The sequence below is a fragment of the Mixophyes fleayi genome, chromosome 10 (genome assembly GCF_038048845.1).
Source record: "Mixophyes fleayi isolate aMixFle1 chromosome 10, aMixFle1.hap1, whole genome shotgun sequence".
Taxonomy (NCBI): domain Eukaryota; kingdom Metazoa; phylum Chordata; class Amphibia; order Anura; family Limnodynastidae; genus Mixophyes; species Mixophyes fleayi.
Window position 1 is genome coordinate 53,338,294 of NC_134411.1, and position 19,511 is coordinate 53,357,804.

A 19,511-nucleotide genomic window follows, 5' to 3' on the forward strand; every position below is an offset into this window, starting at 1 on the left:
GGCTGTCAGAGAGGCGTGCAGGGATACCTGGACGGCTGAAGGCCGGCAGGAGGAGAGATCACTGGAAGGTGGAAGCGGTAATCAAGTTGGTGCAGCGCACGGCAGGTAAACCATCATGAACGAGGCAATACTCTGGAAGCAGTAGTAAATGGAACTGGAACTTGAAGAACACGGGAGAGTTGAGGCGGTCTGAACTCCAGTAGCAGAGATGGAAGCAGTGGAGCGCTGACCCGATGAACACAGGAGAGTTGAGATGAGCTGGAACTCTGTAGAAGCAACGGAGGCAGCGGATAGGAATCAGCTGGCTGCAGACACGATGAACACCGGGGAGTTGAGGTGAGCAGGAACTCTGTAGAAGCAGCGGAGGCAGCGGATAGGAATCAGCTGGCTGCAGACACGATGAACACCGGGGAGTTGAGGCGAGCAAGAACTCTGTAGAAGCAACAGAGGCAGCGGATAGGAATCAGCTGGTGCAGACACAATGAACCCAGGAGAGTTGAAGTGAGTAGGAACTCTGTAGAAACAACGGAGGCAGCGGATAGGAATCAGCTGGTGTAGACACGATGAACACAGGAGAGTTGAAGTGAGTAGGAACTTTGTAGAAACAACGGAGGCAGCGGATAGGAATCAGCTGGTGTAGACACGATGAACACAGTGGAGTTGAAGTGGTCTGGAAACCACAATAGAAATAACAGGAATCAGCAGGAGCTGAATACACGAGGAAACACAGGAACACCTTCAGAGGCTCATGGGAATGAGACTCCAAGATCAGGCCACGAGGTATTGACCACAGGTGCTTAAAATAGGGAGTGTTGCCTGATCAGCCAATTAATGAAAAGCAACAGATACTGAAGGCTTGAAAGGGCTGCACATGTGCAGACCCTCAGGATGGCGGACGGCCACGGTTCCTAAACACACGAGAAGTAGCACTCACAGTCTGGTGAGTGACACAAGTTCAAACGGCTGGAGAACCTTGCACAACACGGAAATCAGTCTCCACTGCGCTTGACTCAGGCGCATCCCCACTCCTTTGCCTATGTCGTAGGTGGCTGTGTAGGCTTGAATGGCCTTTTGCTGCCCCTCCATCCTCTGCAGCATATAGAGGGTGGAGTTCCAGCGCTTCACAACCTCTTTTTGAGGTGATGGCAGGGCAGTTTCAGCCTTTTTTGATGTTGCTCGAGTCTGCGGTAGGCAGTGTCCAGCAATTTTGCGTGCCACCGCAAGCATCTTCTGCACACCCCTGTCACTCTTCAGGTAATGCTGCACCACCAAATTTATGGTGTGGGCAAAACATGGGACGTGCTGGAAACTGCCCATATGTAATGCCCGCACAATGTTACTGGCGTTGTCTGACACCACAAATCCCAAGGAGAGTCTAAGTGGGGTAAGTCACTGCGAGATTATTTCCCTCAGTTTCTCTAAGAGGTTGTCAGCGTTGTGCCTCTAATTAAAACCGGTGATACACAACGTTGCGTGCCTTGAAACGAGCAGCCGTTGTGGAGATGCTGCTACTGATGCAGCTGCTGCTGTTGCTGCGGAAGGCGATGCATCTACCCAGTGGGCTGTCACAGTCATATAGTCCTTAGTTTGCCCTGAACCACTTGTCCACATGTCCATAGTTAAGTGGACAGTGGGTACAACCGCATTTTTCAGAGCACTGAGGACACTTTTTCGTACTTCTCTGTACATCCCGGGTATCGCCTGCCTAGTGAAGTGGAATCTCGACGGGATTTGGTACCGGGGACACAATACCTCCATCAACCGTCTAAATCCCACTCCACTGATGGCGGACACCGGACGCATGTCTAACACCAACATAGCTGTTACAGCCGCAGTTATCCGCTTTGCAATAGGGTGACTACTGTCGTACTTCGTGCTCATGGCAAACGACTGTTGTACGGTCAACTGTTTGGTGAAAGACGTAGCGTTCTTATGACTTCCCCTCTGGGAAGATGACCGACTACCAGCAGCAACAGCAGACGTGGGATGCAGGCTTAAGTCTTTTGATCAAAATATGAACTAATACCTCATGTTTTCATTTTGCTAGACACACACAGATATGCAGTTTAAAGGATAAGTGCTGACAACTTTCTTTCTGTTTTGTATACATATATGGGCATTTATATTGCCACGCAGCTGGTACCACATACAATATGGGATATACCGAGCGCGGGCTTGTTGCCAAGCAGCTGGTACCATATATAATGTGGGATATACCGAGAGCGGGCTTATTTTTCTCTGGTTTTGTTTCAAAATATTGCCTTTTTGTCATAGCAGCTGTCCATCAAGCCTATTTAAGGCACATTTGGGTGTGGCTCACAAGCCAGCCTTTGCTAGATGTAAACCCCTATACCTGGGAGGTGAGTGCATCTGATTTTAACTGCATTTTGATAGTGTTTAAAGCATATAGGTCAGTGTAGGACCTGCATATAATGAGGTACCCTTGACGTGGGATGCAGGCTTAAGTCTTTTGATCAAAATATGAACTAATACCTCATGTTTTCATTTTGCTAGACACACACAGATATGCAGTTTAAAGGATAAGCGCTGACAACTTTCTTTCTGTTTTGTATACATATATGGGCATTTATATTGCCACGCAGCTGGTACCACATACAATATGGGATATACCGAGCGCGGGCTTGTTGCCAAGCAGCTGGTACCATATATAATATGGGATATACCGAGCGCGGGCTTATTTTTCCCCCGTATTGAAGAAGACTCAGTCATGCCGGTGACATGGCCTGCAGGACTATCTCTGATGGAGATCGTGGAGGTAGTTGACGAGGTGGATGTTGGTGCTGTGTATACAACAGGACCAAGGGATTTAGGTGTCCCTGGACTGCTGACAGTCCTAGCCAAAGGTCCTGAACTAAACACTGAATTATGAAGGTTCTTCAGGTGATGTATAAGGGAGGATGTCCCTAGGTGGCCAAGATCCTTATGTCACGGGCACTAGGAGTCTTTACCCAGGGATCACCAGATGATGGACTTACCAGAGCAGTATAGGTGGTAATATGGTACTCTGGTAGCGGGGTGATCACAGAACAGGAGACAGCAGATGGTAGAGAATGCTCATGGAAAGTCTATGACTAGCAGCACTGGTAATATGTAATAATAGTACACGAGGAACTGAATGGACAACAGGAAACGTGAGGGTAGTCAGTGGTCTGCGGATAGCAAGTTGTACCACTGCTATAGTGAGGAGGAATGTCCAGAAGTAACGAGGAGGTGATGAGAGTCAGCGGTCTGCGTTAGCAAGTTGTACCGCTGTCTAGGTGAAGGAATGGAATCCGGGTGGAGGTATCCGGGAAGTCAGTGGTCTGCGTTAGCAAGTTGTACCACTGCTAAGTGAAAGGATATGGAAACAGGTGACTCAGGAAACAGGGAACAGTGGTCTGCCTCTAGCAAGTTGTACCACTGAATATATATGTGAAGAGGAGCACGGGGAGAGAAATGCAATGCAGAGTATATGCACAATATAGTAATGACTGAACAGCACTGCACAATAATACAAAGTCACAAGAACTATCCAGGCAAAAGGTAACACAGTCAAATGATGGCAATAGTCTCAGCGGATAGTAAACTCCAGAGGAGAACAACTCAGTCCAGCAAGATATGCAATACACCAGCACAGTCAATGAGAAGTATGCATACCGTGGTTCAGGAGAGCAGGCTGTCAGACAGAAGTGCAGAGATACCTGGACGGCGGGAGGCCGGCAGGATACGAAGTCCCAGGAGGGTAGAAGCGGTAATCTAGTAGGTGCAGCGCACAGGTAGGTGAACCAGCAGGGATAGAAACAAATACTCAGGAAGCAGTAGTATATAGAACTGGACACCTGGAGAACACTGAAGAGTAGAGATGATCTAGACGAGATGAAAGCAGCGGGGCATTGATCCAATGCAGACATGCGAGTTGACACAAGCGGATACACTGTAGAAGCACGGAGAGCGGATCAGCTGGCTGCAGACGCGAGGAGTACTGGAGGGTAGCGATGAGCAGGGAACTGCAAAAACACGGAGGCAGCGGATAGGAATCAGCTGGAGCAGTCACGATGAAACACGGGAGAGTTGTAGTGAGCAGGATACTGTAGATACACGGAGGCAGCGGATAGGTATCAGCTGGTGCAGTCACGATGAAACACGGGAGAGTTGAAGTGAGCAGGATACTGTAGATACACGGAGGCAGCGGATAGGAATCAGCTAGTGCAGTCATGATGAAACACAGGAGAGTTGAAGTGAGCAGGATACTGTAGATACACGGAGGCAGCGGATAGGAATCAGCTGGTGCAGTCACGATGAAACACAGGAGAGTTGAAGTGGACTGCAAACTGAAGTAGCACAGAGGCAGCGGATAGGAATCAGCTGGTGCAGTCACGATGAAACACAGGGAAGGTGAAGTGGTCTGGAAACCACAAACGAACAACAGGAATCAGCAGGAGCTGAACACACGAGGAAACACAGGAACACCTTCAGAGGCTCATGGGGAATGAGACTCCAAGATCAGGCAACGAGGTATTGACCTCAGGTGCTTTAAATAGGGAGTGTTGCCTGATCAGCCAATTAACTAAAAGGAACATGAACTGAAGGTTGAAAAGGGCTGCACATGCGCAGACCCTCAGGATGGTGGACGGCCACGGTTCCTAAACACACGAGAAGTAGCACTCACAGTCCGGTGAGTGACACCTTACCCCTGCTTATTTGAGCTTAACATAAGGTACATATGGCCATACATTTGTTGTCCCGATTGGGATAAAAATAACTCCAGACCGAAGAGGTGGATTTTTTGGTCTTCTGACCAGGCATGACGATGGGCTTTTTCATCCCATGGACAACAACTGTTTCCCCCCCTGGTGCCTCATTTAAGATAACCACATCAGCATCCTCCTCGTCAAGTTCCTCCTCAGCGCCAGCTGCATCAATATCCTCCTCCCGGAGTACAACATTGACACCTTCATTAGCCAAATCTGTAACTGGACTGTGGGTGATCCTTCCAGCATATTTAGAGGGCGTGCTGCAAATGGTGGAAGGAGCCACCTCTTCCCGTACAGTGATGGGAAGGTCAGGCTTCGCAACCACCAACACCCTTGGTCTCGCCTTGGGGATTTGTGATGCCATCTCTTTAGAAGGCAGAGTTGTTTGCTGTGTTGTTGACAGCTTAAGTCTCTTAAATTTTTTAGAGGGGGGGAGGAGGAGGCCTTAGATCCTTGGGTGAAGCTGAACCACTAGTCATGAACACGGGCCAGGGCCTAAGCCGTTCCTTGCCACTCCGTGTCGTAAATTGCATATTGGCAAGTTTACGTTTCTCCTCAGATGATTTCAATTTTCTTTTTTTGCTAATTTTAGTGAACTTTGGCTTTTTGGATTTTACATGCCCTCTACTAGGAGATTGGGCATCGCCCTTGGCAGACGACGTTGATGGCATTTCATCGTCTATGTCATGACTAGTGGCACCAGCTTCAGCATTAGGAGGAAGTGGTTCTTGATCTTTCCCTACTTTATCCTCCAAATTTTGGTACTCCATTATATGCAGCACAAGAGAGCGTACCCCTAAACCACACACACTCGGCAAAGCCTTTAAAATTATCTGCGGCACAGGAGAGTACCACTGGACTGGAGTTATACAGCAGTACCTATTTTTTGGTACAGCAGCAATAGTGAACGTAGTTTGAAATTGCAGTACCTATTTTTTGGTACAGCAGCAACAGTGAACGTAGTTTGAAATTGCAGTACCTATTTTTTGGTACAGCAGCAACAGTAAACGTAGTTTGAAATAGCAGTACCTATTTTTTGGTACATTAGCAACAGTGAACGTAGTTTGAAATAGCAGTACCTATTTTTTGGTACAGCAGCAACAGTCAACGTAGTTTGAAATAGCAGTACCTATTTTTTGGTACAGCAGCAACAGTGAACGTAGTTTGAAATAGCAGTACCTATTTTTTGGTACAGCAGCAACAGTGAACGTAGTTTGAAATTGCAGTACCTATTTTTTGGTACAGCAGCAACAGTGAACGTAGTTTGAAATTGAAGTACCTATTTTTTGGTACAGCAGCAACAGTGAACGTAGTTTGAAATTGCAGTACCTATTTTTTGGTACAGCAGCAACAGTGAACGTAGTTTGAAATAGCAGTACCTATTTTTTGGTACAGCAGCAACAGTGAACGTAGTTTGAAATAGCAGTACCTATTTTTTGGTACAGCAGCAACAGTTAACGTAGTTTGAAATAGCAGTACCTATTTTTTGGTACAGCAGCAACAGTGAACGTAGTTTGAAATAGCAGTACCTATTTTTTGGTACAGCAGCAACAGTGAACGTAGTTTGAAATTAGCAGTACCTAATTTTTGTTACAGCAGCAACAGTGAACGTAGTTTGAAATTGCAGTACCTATCTTTTGGTACAGCAGCAACAGTAAACGTAGTTTGAAATAGCAGTACCTATTTTTTGGTACAGCAGCAACAGTGAACGTAGTTTGAAATAGCAGTACCTAATTTTTGGTACAGCAGCAACAGTGAACGTATTTTTAAATATTGCAGTACTAATATTTCTTGACTGCAGGAATAGTTAAACTTATTCATATATTGCAGTAGAAATTTTTATAGACTTTTTTTTATATTTTTTTATATATTTTTTTTAATTATTTTTGTATATTTATTTTATAATTTTTTTTTTAACTTTTTAATAATTTTTAAATAACAATGGCCTTAGCAGAACAGAGCACAGGACACAGCACCACTGGACTCAGCAGGACAGAGCACAGGACACAGCACCACTGGACTCAGCAGGACAGAGCACTGGAGAAAGCACCACTGGACTCAGCAGGACAGAGCACTGGACAAAGCACCACTAAACTGATCAGCAGGACAGAGCACAGGATCTCACAAATAACCACTGAAAAAATAACTAAGCAGGACAGGGGCTCCCAAACAACCTCCCTCTTCAGTGATCGCAGGCAGAATTAAGATGGCGGCTGCGAGCGGGGAATTTATGACATCCGAGTCTCGCAAGATCCGACGCGAGACTTGGATGTCATAGCCTCGTTTTGGATTGCTTTGGCGGCCGGAAGTACCCGAACAGTGCTCGGATCCCGTCGGATCCGCACTGTTCAGGTGGGCTCAGATTACCGAAATCCGAGCCCGCTTATCTTTAATTGTATGTAAGTTTATCCTCTGAAAATTTATTTTATTCTACATGTGTTGCTTATGCTATGTCATATTTTATTGTTTTAATAACCTATAAGCATTGTACTTTTGTATATATAAAATATAAAATGTAATAAGTGCTGTCCTTATTGCTCTAAATGAATTCACTGCCTGTTTAGAAGAGGTTGATTGCTTTGCCGTGTTAACCCTTTAAATACCAGTGTGGGAAGTGTTTTAACTCTTTTAACTATCAGAGCATAGACTGTGCGCCATTGGGTAAATAAGTCATAGGATTTTTACGGTCATTATCCGTAGATTGTGGCAGTTATGGAGAGGCGTGGAAGTGTGAGCACAAGATTTAGGCTGAAATCCTCTGTGTCCCCTTACAGTAAACTTCCAAGTCACAAATGCACAGAGGGTGGTGTGTGATAGGTAAAGGTGGTTTCCTGACAAAATAGAGGTGATATATTGTTTGACTGAAAACAACAGGATTTGGTTATCAACCATGAGAAAATGAACATTTAGGAACATTGTAAAATGTTTTTTCTTATGTGTGTCCAAGATCTGTAAATTGCATGTGCTACATTTAACATAAGGTTTCATTTTGGCAATAGGAAACAAGGAGTTTTTGTTAGCACTTTGTTTCTGTAATTGCATCAGTATTTTAGTTGTTACACTGAGGGAGATTTTTGCCATTCCCTTAGCAGTTTCTTGCCATATTATAAGTTTAACACTAACCCTTTAATTTCCAAAACCCTCCCCATTGCGCCTTTTCCTTGAACTGTTTTCTGCTTAATTTTTGGGGGGATCCAAGCCAGCCCCTTTTTAGATATTGACAGCATCCACCTTACCTCTCCCAGTCTCTAGGAAGTGCTATCTAATGTGACAGGGTCACTGGAATGAGACTAAATGGCAGAGGTATGTGTCCCTGGCTTTCTGCTTTGTGTATGTTAAAACATCAGGGAGCATGTGTAGGTATGTGGGAAAAGCTTCCCAGAGGGTGTTTTCCTGCTGTAACAAAACATGGTAAGGGTCCCTGGTGATGTATGGAGAAAGAGAAGGGTGGGCTCCATACATAGAGTCCAGTTTGGGACTTCTGGTCTGCCAGTCTCTAGGAGTTTCGCCTGTGGGGTGCCAAAATGCAGCTAGAATGTGCAATCACTCTACCAAACCTGGGGAGGAGACCAGATGGCTCCAGAGAGACTCTGCTGTGTTGAGCAATGATATGTTTGGTGTGTGTCTGGACATGAGGTCCAACACTTGAGAGAGGGTGTCGCTAAAGTATATAAGTTAGTAGCCAAATGGCTAGGATTTTTGTTTATGTTTTTGTTCTGTTTGAAAAGCTGTTGAATAAAACTAGCTGAGGCTATTAACCTGAAACACTGTATTGATTTGTGTGTTTTTCTATCTGAAGTGCAAACATCCACCCCAGAGGACGGTATCCCCAATACGATTGTATTACATATGGAAGAGAATGCGTGCATTGCACTTTAATTTCAGCCAAAAAGAGACTGTGTGAAAGTTTAAAGTAGCAGGCACCATGGAGAAAGGCTTGTACTTAAATGTCTGTGCATTTGACTTGTTATGTGGATAAAAGCAACTAGAAATTGGAGCATGTGTGCACAGCAACAGTGGATAGCATTAAAGAATCACATGTATGTGAGTGAGAAATCCTGCTGTGAAATAATGTTTAAACTAGAGATGGGCGGGTCCGGTTCCCCGAGAACCGAACCCACCTGAACTTTGGGTATCCGAGTACCGAGCTGAGTACCGCTCGGTACTCTCCCACCCGTTCCGATTCCAAATCAAGGCCGAACGTCATCGTGACGTTGTTGGATCTCGGGGCTCAGTTCTCGTGATACTTCAACATTATAAATACACGCCTCCACAGCATTCCATCGCCATTTGACAGAGGGAGAGAGCAGGGTGTAGTCACAGGCTGATTAGAGCAGGGACAGAGAATCCAATATTCTTCTTGCAATTGCTCTAAGAAAAAATCGCTAGAGAAGAGAGGAGGATAGAGGTTTATTATTTTTTGTTAATATTTGGCACTCCCCAGTGCTTTTGGGGTGTCCCCCATAATTGTGCATAAATATTTCTGGCTGTCAAAAGTCATACCTGTCAGCAGTATCTACCAAATAATTTTTAGCACTCCTCAGTGCTTTTGGGGTGTCCCCCATAATTGTGCATAAATATTTCTGGCTGTCAAAAGTCATATCTGTCAGCAGTATCTACCAACTAATTTTTAGCACTACAAGTGCTTTGCGCTCAGAATAGATTCAAAGCAGTCCACATATGATCAGAATGAGCAACCAGGTTCTGTCACCAGTCCTGATGTTAGTGTCCCAGTACGTCATCTGGCCAAGGCGATGTCAAACAACAGAGTGTTTCCAAATTAGGGATGTGCACCGGCGACTTTTGAGGTCTCGTGTTTTGTGTTTTGGATCCGGATTTTCGTTATTTTTGAGGTTCGGATTTGTCTCGCAAAACACTTGACGAAAGGTCTCGGTTCGGATTTAAGGTATTGGATTCGGATTTTTTTTGAAAAAAACATAAAAAGTTTAAAAATCAAGTTTTTGGGCTTATTTTCACTCCTAGGCTATTATTAACCTCAATAACATTCAATAACAAGCATTTCCACTAATTTACAGTGTATTCTGAACACCTCACAATATAGTTATTAGTCCAAAACGTTGCAAAAAGGTATCTTTCTGGACTGCGTAGAGGAGTGGGTCACCACAATATCTTAAAAACCCTGAACTTTTATGATTCGCACCAATAATTGTACCTGGACTGCGTAGAGGAGTGGGTCACCACAATATATTAAAAACCCTGAACTTTTATGAATCGCACCAATAAATGTACCTGGACTGCGTAGAGGAGTGGGTCACCACAATATATTAAAAACCCTGAACTTTTATGAATCGCACCAATAAATGTACCTGGACTGCGTAGAGGAGTGGGTCACCACAATATATTAAAAACCCTGAACTTTTATGAATCGCACCAATAAATGTACCTGGACTGCGTAGAGGAGTGGGTCACCACAATATCTTAAAAACCCTGAACTTTTATGATTCGCACCAATAATTGTACCTGGACTGCGTAGAGGAGTGGGTCACCACAATATATTAAAAACCCTGAACTTTTATGAATCGCACCAATAAATGTACCTGGACTGCGTAGAGGAGTGGGTCACCACAATATATTAAAAACCCTGAACTTTTATGAATCGCACCAATAAATGTACCTGGACTGCGTAGAGGAGTGGGTCACCACAATATATATAATAAGAAAACCATCAACTTGTTTGATTCGCACCAATAAATGTACCTGGACTGCGTAGAGGAGTGGGTCACCACAATATATTAAAAACCCTGAACTTTTATGAATCGCACCAATAAATGTACCTGGACTGCGTAGAGGAGTGGGTCACCACAATATATTAAAAACCCTGAACTTTTATGAATCGCACCAATAAATGTACCTGGACTGCGTAGAGGAGTGGGTCACCACAATATCTTAAAAACCCTGAACTTTTATGAATCGCACCAATAAATGTACCTGGACTGCGTAGAGGAGTGGGCACTGGGCACCACAATAAAATATATAAAAAACCTTCAACAGGTCTGCATTACACTACACATACGGCTGCTCCTCCATCCTCTCCATCATATACATGTTGGAGTTTTAGCGTGTGACAACCTCTTGTTTTTGATAATGTCAGTGCATTTTGAATATTTTTCAATTTGCCCCACACCACTGAATGTACTTTATCTATGATACGCATCTATCTATCTTGACTGCGTAGTGTGGTGGCCCCGGTACACAATTTGGTACCGAGGCCACAATATAATTAAAAAACCCTCCACGTGTCAGAATTCCACCAAACAAGTATCTGGACTGCGTAGTGGGGTGGCCCCGGTACCCAACTTGATACCGGGGCCACAATAAAATAAATACACCCTCCACGTGTCAGAATTCCACCAAACAAGTATCTGGACTGCGTAGTGGGGTGGCCCCGGTACCCAACTTGATACCGGGGCCACAATACCTCCTCCAAACATGCTACAGACAATTCGTCATTGAGATCCCATTAAGTATGTTAAAGACAGACAGGGTCCAAGTGTTATTAGTTGACTTTGTAAAGAAAAAAACTGTCCCTGTTGCACATAGTCGTGCAATGAAGACTTACTTTTTCATTTAAAGGCACGATCTTTCAAGTGTAGTGTTTGTAAGTCTAAGTCATATTATACTTTTGGTAAAATTGGTTTTTTTTGTTCCTCTTTATGTTAATTAATTAGTAATAGAATTAAAGTAGGAAATAGAATTAAATAGAATTAAAGTAGGAAATAGAGTGGTATAGAGTTGTAGTGTGGTATAGATAGAGTGGTCCACACAATATAATAATAAAACCCTCAACTGGTCTGAATTCCACCAAACAAGTATCTTGACTGCGTAGTGTGGTGGCCCCGGTACACAATTTGGTACCGAGGCCACAATATAATTTAAAAACCCTCCACGTGTCGGAATTCCACCAAACAAGTATCTGGACTGCATAGTGGGGTGGCCCCGGTACCCAATTTGATACCGGGGCCACAATACCTCCTCAAAACATGCTACAGACAATTCGTCATTGACAGACCCCAGACAGACAGGGTCGTAGTGTTATTATTTGACTTTGTAAACCCAAAAAAATGTCCCTGTTGCACTTGCACATAGTCGTGCAATGAAGACTGACTTTTTTATTTAAAGGCACGATCTTTCAAGTGTAGTGTTTGTAAGTCTAAGTCATATTATACTTTTGGTAAAATTGGTTTTTTTTGTTCCTCTTTATGGTAATTAATTAGTAATAGAATTAAAGTAGGAAATAGAATTAAATAGAATTAAAGTAGGAAATAGAGTGGTATAGAGTTGTAGTGTGGTATAGATAGAGTGGTCCACACAATATAATAATAAAACCCTCAACTGGTCTGAATTCCACCAAACAAGTATCTTGACTGCGTAGTGTGGTGGCCCCGGTACACAATTTGGTACCGAGGCCACAATATAATTTAAAAACCCTCCACGTGTCGGAATTCCACCAAACAAGTATCTGGACTGCATAGTGGGGTGGCCCCGGTACCCAATTTGATACCGGGGCCACAATACCTCCTCAAAACATGCTACAGACAATTCGTCATTGACAGACCCCAGACAGACAGGGTCGTAGTGTTATTGTTTGACTTTGTAAACCCAAAAAAATGTCCCTGTTGCACTTGCACATAGTCGTGCAATGAAGACTGACTTTTTTATTTAAAGGCACGATCTTTCAAGTGTAGTGTTTGTAAGTCTAAGTCATATTATACTTTTGGTAAAATTGGTTTTTTTTGTTCCTCTTTATGGTAATTAATTAGTAATAGAATTAAAGTAGGAAATAGAATTAAATAGAATTAAAGTAGGAAATAGAGTGGTATAGAGTTGTAGTGTGGTATAGATAGAGTGGTCCACACAATATAATAATAAAACCCTCAACTGGTCTGAATTCCACCAAACAAGTATCTTGACTGCGTAGTGTGGTGGCCCCGGTACACAATTTGGTACCGAGGCCACAATATAATTTAAAAACCCTCCACGTGTCGGAATTCCACCAAACAAGTATCTGGACTGCATAGTGGGGTGGACCCGGTACCCAATTTGATACCGGGGCCACATTACCTCCTCCAATTTCCAAGTGTAGTGTTTATAACATCTTAACACTACACTAATTCTAGCACGTCAAAACCTCTTGTTTTAAATAATGACAGGGCATTTAACTTTTGATTTAATTTATTGAATTTGTTGGCATTTTCTTTTACTTTTTGAACATGGCAAACGACTGTTGAATGGTCACATAATGCCAAAAAAAAAGTTGCAAGATGGAATTGTCCTTGGGCCCTCCCACCCACCCTTATGTTGTTGAAATAGGACATGCACACTTTAACAAACCAATCATTTCAGCGACAGGGCCTACCAAACAACTGTGGCTGAAATGATTGGTTTGTTTGGGCCCCCACACCAATAAAACAATTCATCTCTCCCTGTACAAACTAAACAGGCTCTACTGAGGAAAGATGTCGTCCTTATCCTCAACCTCTGATTCCTCTCCCCCTACAGTGTGTACTTCCTCCTCCTCACACATTATCAATTCGTCCCCGCTGGACTCCACAACCACAGTCCCTCTGTACTGTCTGGAGGGCAGTGCTGTACTTCATTGAGGAATTGATTATTCATTTTTATAAACATCATTTTTTCAACGTTGTGAGGAAGCAACCTCCTTCGCCGCTCACTGACCAGGTTCCCCGCTGCACTAAAAACTCTTTCCGAGTACACACTGGAGGGGGGACAACTCAGTTAAAAAATAGAGCCAGTTTGTACAGGGGCTTCCAAACTGCCTTTTGGAGTTCTACCACGTCACTACCTCTAGTTAATTTAGATTGCAAGGCTTGTAAATATAAATACTTTGAAGATAAAAAAAAGCAGGCTGCACAGACTGTGGAGCTAGAAAGTGAAATTAAATGGACCACGTTACTTTGGTGGCTATCTATGCCCCCCCCCCCGCCCTACACTTGTAGTTGAATATAAATAAAGCAGCCTGCATAGACTGTAGAACTAGCAATTCAAATATACAAAGAAATGGACAAAGGCAGTTTGGTATCTGTCTGCATCAGATCCCCTCTCCACTAGGAGTAAAACAGAAAACTTTTCAGCCGTTATATAATCTAGAATATAAATAGAAATTGAGAAATGCAATTTGGTATCTGTCTGCATCATAATCATCAACATCCTCCTCAGCGCCAGCTACATCAATATCCTCCTCCCAGTGCACAACATTCACACCTTCATTAGCCAAATCTGTAACTGGACTGTGGGTGATCCTTCCAGCATATGCAGAGGGCGTGCTGCAAATGCTGGATGGAGTCACCTCTTCCCGTACAGTGATGGGAAGGTCAGGGTTCACAACCAACAACACCCTTGGACTCGCCTTGGGGATTTGTGATGTCATCTGTTTAGAAGGCAGAGTTCTTTGCTGTTTTGTTGTTGCTGACAGCATAACTCTCTTAAATTTTTTGTAGGGGGGGGGAGGAGGGCTTTGATCCTTGGGTGAAGTTGGACCACTAGTCATGAACACGGGCCAGGGCCTAAGCCGTTCCTTGCCACTACTTGTCGTAATTGGCATATTGCCAACTTTACGTTTCTCCTCAGATGATTTTAAGTTTCTTTTTTTGCTGTTTTTTGAGAACTTGGGCTTTTTGGATTTTACATGCCCTGTACTAGGAGATTGGGCATCGTGCTTGCCAGACGACGTTGATGGCATTTCATCGTCTATGTCATGACTAGTGGCAGCAGCTTCAGCATTAGGAGGAAGTGGGTCTTGATCTTTCCCTACTTTATCCTCCAAATTTTTGCTCTCCATTATATGTAGCACAAGATACTGCAGAATGTGTGAACTTGGTAATATTGCAGTACCAATGGACTTATAATGCTGGATTGGTTTTGCAAATTTGGTTATAATTATTATATATTTTTTTTTTTTTTAATTTTTTATTATTTTTTACTTTTTTTTTATTTTTTAAAAACTTGGGAATAATGGGGAAATAACTATGCCCTTAGAAGCACAGAGCACAGGACACAGCACCACTGGACTGAACAGGACACGGCACAGGACCCAGCAGCACTACGGAACTCAGCAGGACAGAGCACAGGACACAGCACCACTGGACTGATACTGCAGAATGTGTAAACTTTGTAATATTGCAGTACCACTGGACTTTTACTGCTGAATGTGTGAACTTGGTAATATTGCAGTACCAATGGGCTTATACTGCAGGATTGGTTGTGAAAATTTTGTGGTAATTAAAAAATATTAAAGTAGTTTTTGGTATTTTTTAAAAAAACTTTTTTTTATTTTTTTAAACACAGGGGAATATTGGGGAAATAACTATGCCCTTAGAAGCACAGAGCACAGGACACAGCACCACTGGACTGAACAGGACACAGCACAGGACCCAGCAGCACCACTGACCTCAGAAGGACAGAGCACAGCACACAGCACCACTGGACTGATACTGCAGAACACAGCACAGCACAGCACAGCACAGCACAGCACAGCACAGCACTAAACAGCACAGCACAGCACAGCACTAAACAGCACAGAACTAAACAGCACAGAACTAAACAGCACAGAGGACCACCTAACACACCCTCCCTCTACCCTGATCAATGCCCGAGTGAAGATGGCGGCGACTAGCGGGGAATTTATAGGATCCGAGTATCGCGAGATCCGACAACGGGATTATGAGTCAGAGCCTCAGTTTCACTTTTGAATTTGGCGCCAATACCCGGATCTGTCTCGGATCCGACTTGGATCCGCAACGTTCGGGTGGGCTCGGATTTCAGAAATCCGAGCGCGCTCATCCCTATTCCAAATCAGTGCAAAAAACAAAAAACAAAAAAAAATTTACTGTGTTACTGAGCAAAAGTTAGGTGCCGATAAAAAAAAATTGCCAACATGCCATTCTACACACACAGTGGCAAAGAGAGAATGAGGCCTTCACCTTTGGCTATTAGTGGCAGATCCCAAAAAAGTTACCCAGCCAACAATTGGTGCACAACTACTGTTACGCGTCAAAGGCGAGCTGCAAGATAACAGTAAGGTATTAGAGGAGAATGTTTGCTCTGATTCACAAATGACAACAATCCCTGTGGAGAGTCCATCCAACAGTGGGATGTCTAATCGTGAGCATTCTGCTGATGTGTGCCTTAATAGCCCGAGTGTATGCCACTTTGGAATTAGAAGAGGATGAGGTGTAGATTTGTGTAGGCGACGAGGGCGCTAATGAGGATGTTGATGAGTATGAGGTTGTTTGTGTAAGTCCTGCACCAGTGGCAGCAGTTCTGGCACGTGACAAGAGAAAGGCCATTGTCATGCCTGGGCATAAAACAAAAAAATCCACTTCTTATGTGTGGAATTATTTCTACCCAAATCCAGACAACAATTGTATAGCCATTTGTAGTGTATGTCAAGCCACAGTCAGTCGAGGGAGGGACCTTAACCATCTTGGAACCTCGTCTATGTTATGCCATTTAACGAGAGTTCATGGCAAAGTGTTGGGAAAAGCTGAAAGTTCTTCCCAAAAAATACAAGCACTCCATCATCAGCTAAGACCCTCCGCTCACCGACATCCCGACGGCTACAAAATACACCCACCACACCATCCTCATCAATATCCTCAGTAGCGCTCGGAGTTAGCCCGGCATCCCACTTAAGGCTGGATGACTCCTGCACTATTATTGATTCCTCTGAAGAAAGCGTTAATCCCACTGCTGCTGCTGTTGCTGGTGCTGGGGGTGAATCATCATCACAGAGGCAGGTCAAGAAAATGAGCAGTCCTACATTTCAGCAATTAACTGTGAAACAATCGTTTGCGAGGGGAAGCAAATATGACATCAGTCATCCAGTCGCCAAGCGAATCACAGACACCATGGCTGCAATGTTAGTGTTAGATCTGCGTCCAATCTCCACAATAAACGCAGCTGGTTTTTCACAGTTAATTGAGGTTTTGTGTCCGTGTTACAGAATTCCATCGCGACACCATTTCTCCCGTAAAGCAATTCCACAACTATACCAAAAAGTGTGTAAAAATGTAGAGATTGCGCTGAAAAATGCCATTCTGCCCACTGTCCACTTAACCACAGATATGTGGACAAGTGGAAGTGGCCAAACCAAAGACTATATGACTGTGACAGTCCACTGAGTTGGTCATTCACCTTCACCAGCAGGAACAGCAGCAGCATGTACACCACTACGTAACATTTGACACAGGCAGGCCACTCTTTGTATCACCGGCTTCACTAACAGGCATACGGCTGACAATTTGTTACGCAAACTGAGAGATGTGATTGATGCATGGCTTATACCACTCGGACTCTCCCCAGGGTATGTCATTTCTGATAACGCCAACAATATAGTGCGAGCATTACAGCTGGGTGATTTCCAACATATTCCCTGTTTTGCTCACACCATCAACTTGGTGGTGCAGAGCTTCCTACGAAATAACCGTGAGGTGCAGGAGATGCTTTCGGTGGCCCGTAAAATTTCAGGCCATTTCAGGCATTCAGCCACAGCATGTAGGAGGTTACAGCAGCTCCAAGAGCAGTTTAACTTGCCCTGCCACCAACTTAAGCAAGAGGTGATAACTAGGTGGAATTCCACCCTGTACATGCTTCAGAGGATGGAGGAACAGCGAAAAGCCCTCCAAGTATATTGCACAAGCCATGACATTGGGAAAGGAGGGGGGATGTATTTCACTCTTGCACAGTGGGGAATCCTTTCAGTCCTGTGCAAGGTGCTGAAACCATTTGAAGTTGTGACGTGTGAAGTGAGTGCAGATTCTGCTAGTTTGAGCCAAGTCATTCCTTTAATTAGACTATTGGAAAAGCAGCTTGAGAAAATTAAGGAGGAGCTGAAAGCAAGCAATTCAGCAAAGTATGTTGGCCTTGTCGATCAAGTACTTAATTCGCTTCACAAGGATCCTCGAGTTATTAAGATCTTGAACTCGGATCAGTACGTTTTGGCCACTGTGCTTGATCCAAGGTTTAAAACCTACATTGAGTCTTTACTTGTAAATGAGCGAGATGTGAACTTTTGCAAGGAGCTATTGCTCAGCAAGTTGTCCGCTGAACTGGGCGTCGGCTTGACAACGTGTCCTCCTTCACTTTCTCAAGCTGCTGCTACTCGTAAAAAATTAAATTTACAAAAAAGAAGCAGGATCGCCGTAGAAGGTTACTTCCCAAAAATGTGGAGAAAATTATGTTTATAAAAATGAACTACATCTTCCACGAGGAAGGCCTTCACCATCCAAGACATCCAAGCACTGACTGTTCTCTAATGGCGGATTCAAGCGGCGATGAATTGATAGTCTGTGATGATGACGTACACACTGATGAGGGTGAGGATGAAGCTGAAGATGATGACTATAACATCTTTTTAAAACTTTCTATGTAAGTGTAGGGTGCAATCTACCCCCAAAGAGGAAAGGGACTTGTGGCATTTCCATATCAGCCGTCTATAACGGCTGAATTTTTTGGTATTTTATACAAGTGGAGGGGGGCCTAGAGAGACAGAAACCAAACTGGCTTTGTCCATTTCAATTAATATTGTACAGTCTATAACGGCTGAATTTTTTGTTTTTTTCAACAAGTGGAGGGGGGCCTATAGAGACAGAAAGCAAACTGCCTTTTTCCATTTCTTTACATATTTAACTATAAGTGTAGGGTGTAATATACATCCAAAGACGATGGCTGCATTGCCAATATGCATAGATGGAGAGGAAGACAATCTGTTTTGTTTGTAGAATAAATGAAGGTCTACCAACGAAGAATTAAACTGTTTTTGGATGATTTATTACCTCTACAATTAGATTACTTATCTCTAAAACAGTTGGAGCACTAAATTGGGTTATTTTAGGCCCAAAAACATTGATTTTCCAACAAAATAGCAAAACAAAACCAAACAAAACCAAAACCAAAACACGCATTGGCGGTTTTGCAAAACCAAAACACGACGGTAATCCAAAACCGAATCCAAAACCAAAACACGGGAGTCAGTGACCATCTCTAGTTTAAACATACTTGTTGCATATATGAAGATTTAAGAGAGTTAAACTTTGTCAGGGTAAAGTGGCTATTTCTGTGTTTGAACAACAGAAGTGAGAAAATGTGTGTGCATAATCCATTGAGCGACAGATCATATGCAAAGAAAATATATGTTGCTGAAGTCTAGGAAATGTGTGTGTCTGCAAAGCACAAGTTGGGTGTGGGCCAGTTTTGTGCAAAATCAAAGAGCAAGAGTTTAAAAAAGAAAAGTTTATTGGAACAAATGCTGTTTATTGTCGTGCCACACCTCAAAGTCAAGTGAAATTGTGTTTCTATAAAGAAAGTGCTTTGTCTATATGAAGATGAAATTGGCTGCTTTTCACGCTACATTGGGCAAGAAAAAGCAGAAGGTTTCGATTTTAAAACCAGAAAGATTGCATATAAGTATAACAGAGTATCAAGGTGGACAGAAGAATTTAAAGGCCCAGGTAACCATTTTTCTTGGGGTTTGGGAAAAAGACTGTTACAGTGCTCTAGCATGGAGGATTCGGTCAAGGCATTTCAGCAGTTAGCTATTGAGGAGTTCTGGAGGCCACAGCAATGAGACTGTAACGCCTGCGGGGGAACAGGACAAACGCACACAGATACCTTACCTTCCGTCCGCTTTGAATTCAGCCCAGCCGCTCTCTGCCTCGGTGTCCTTCTCTTTCCTTTTCTGGCAGACCAGCAACTGTATCTCCGTCAGATCACTCCCCT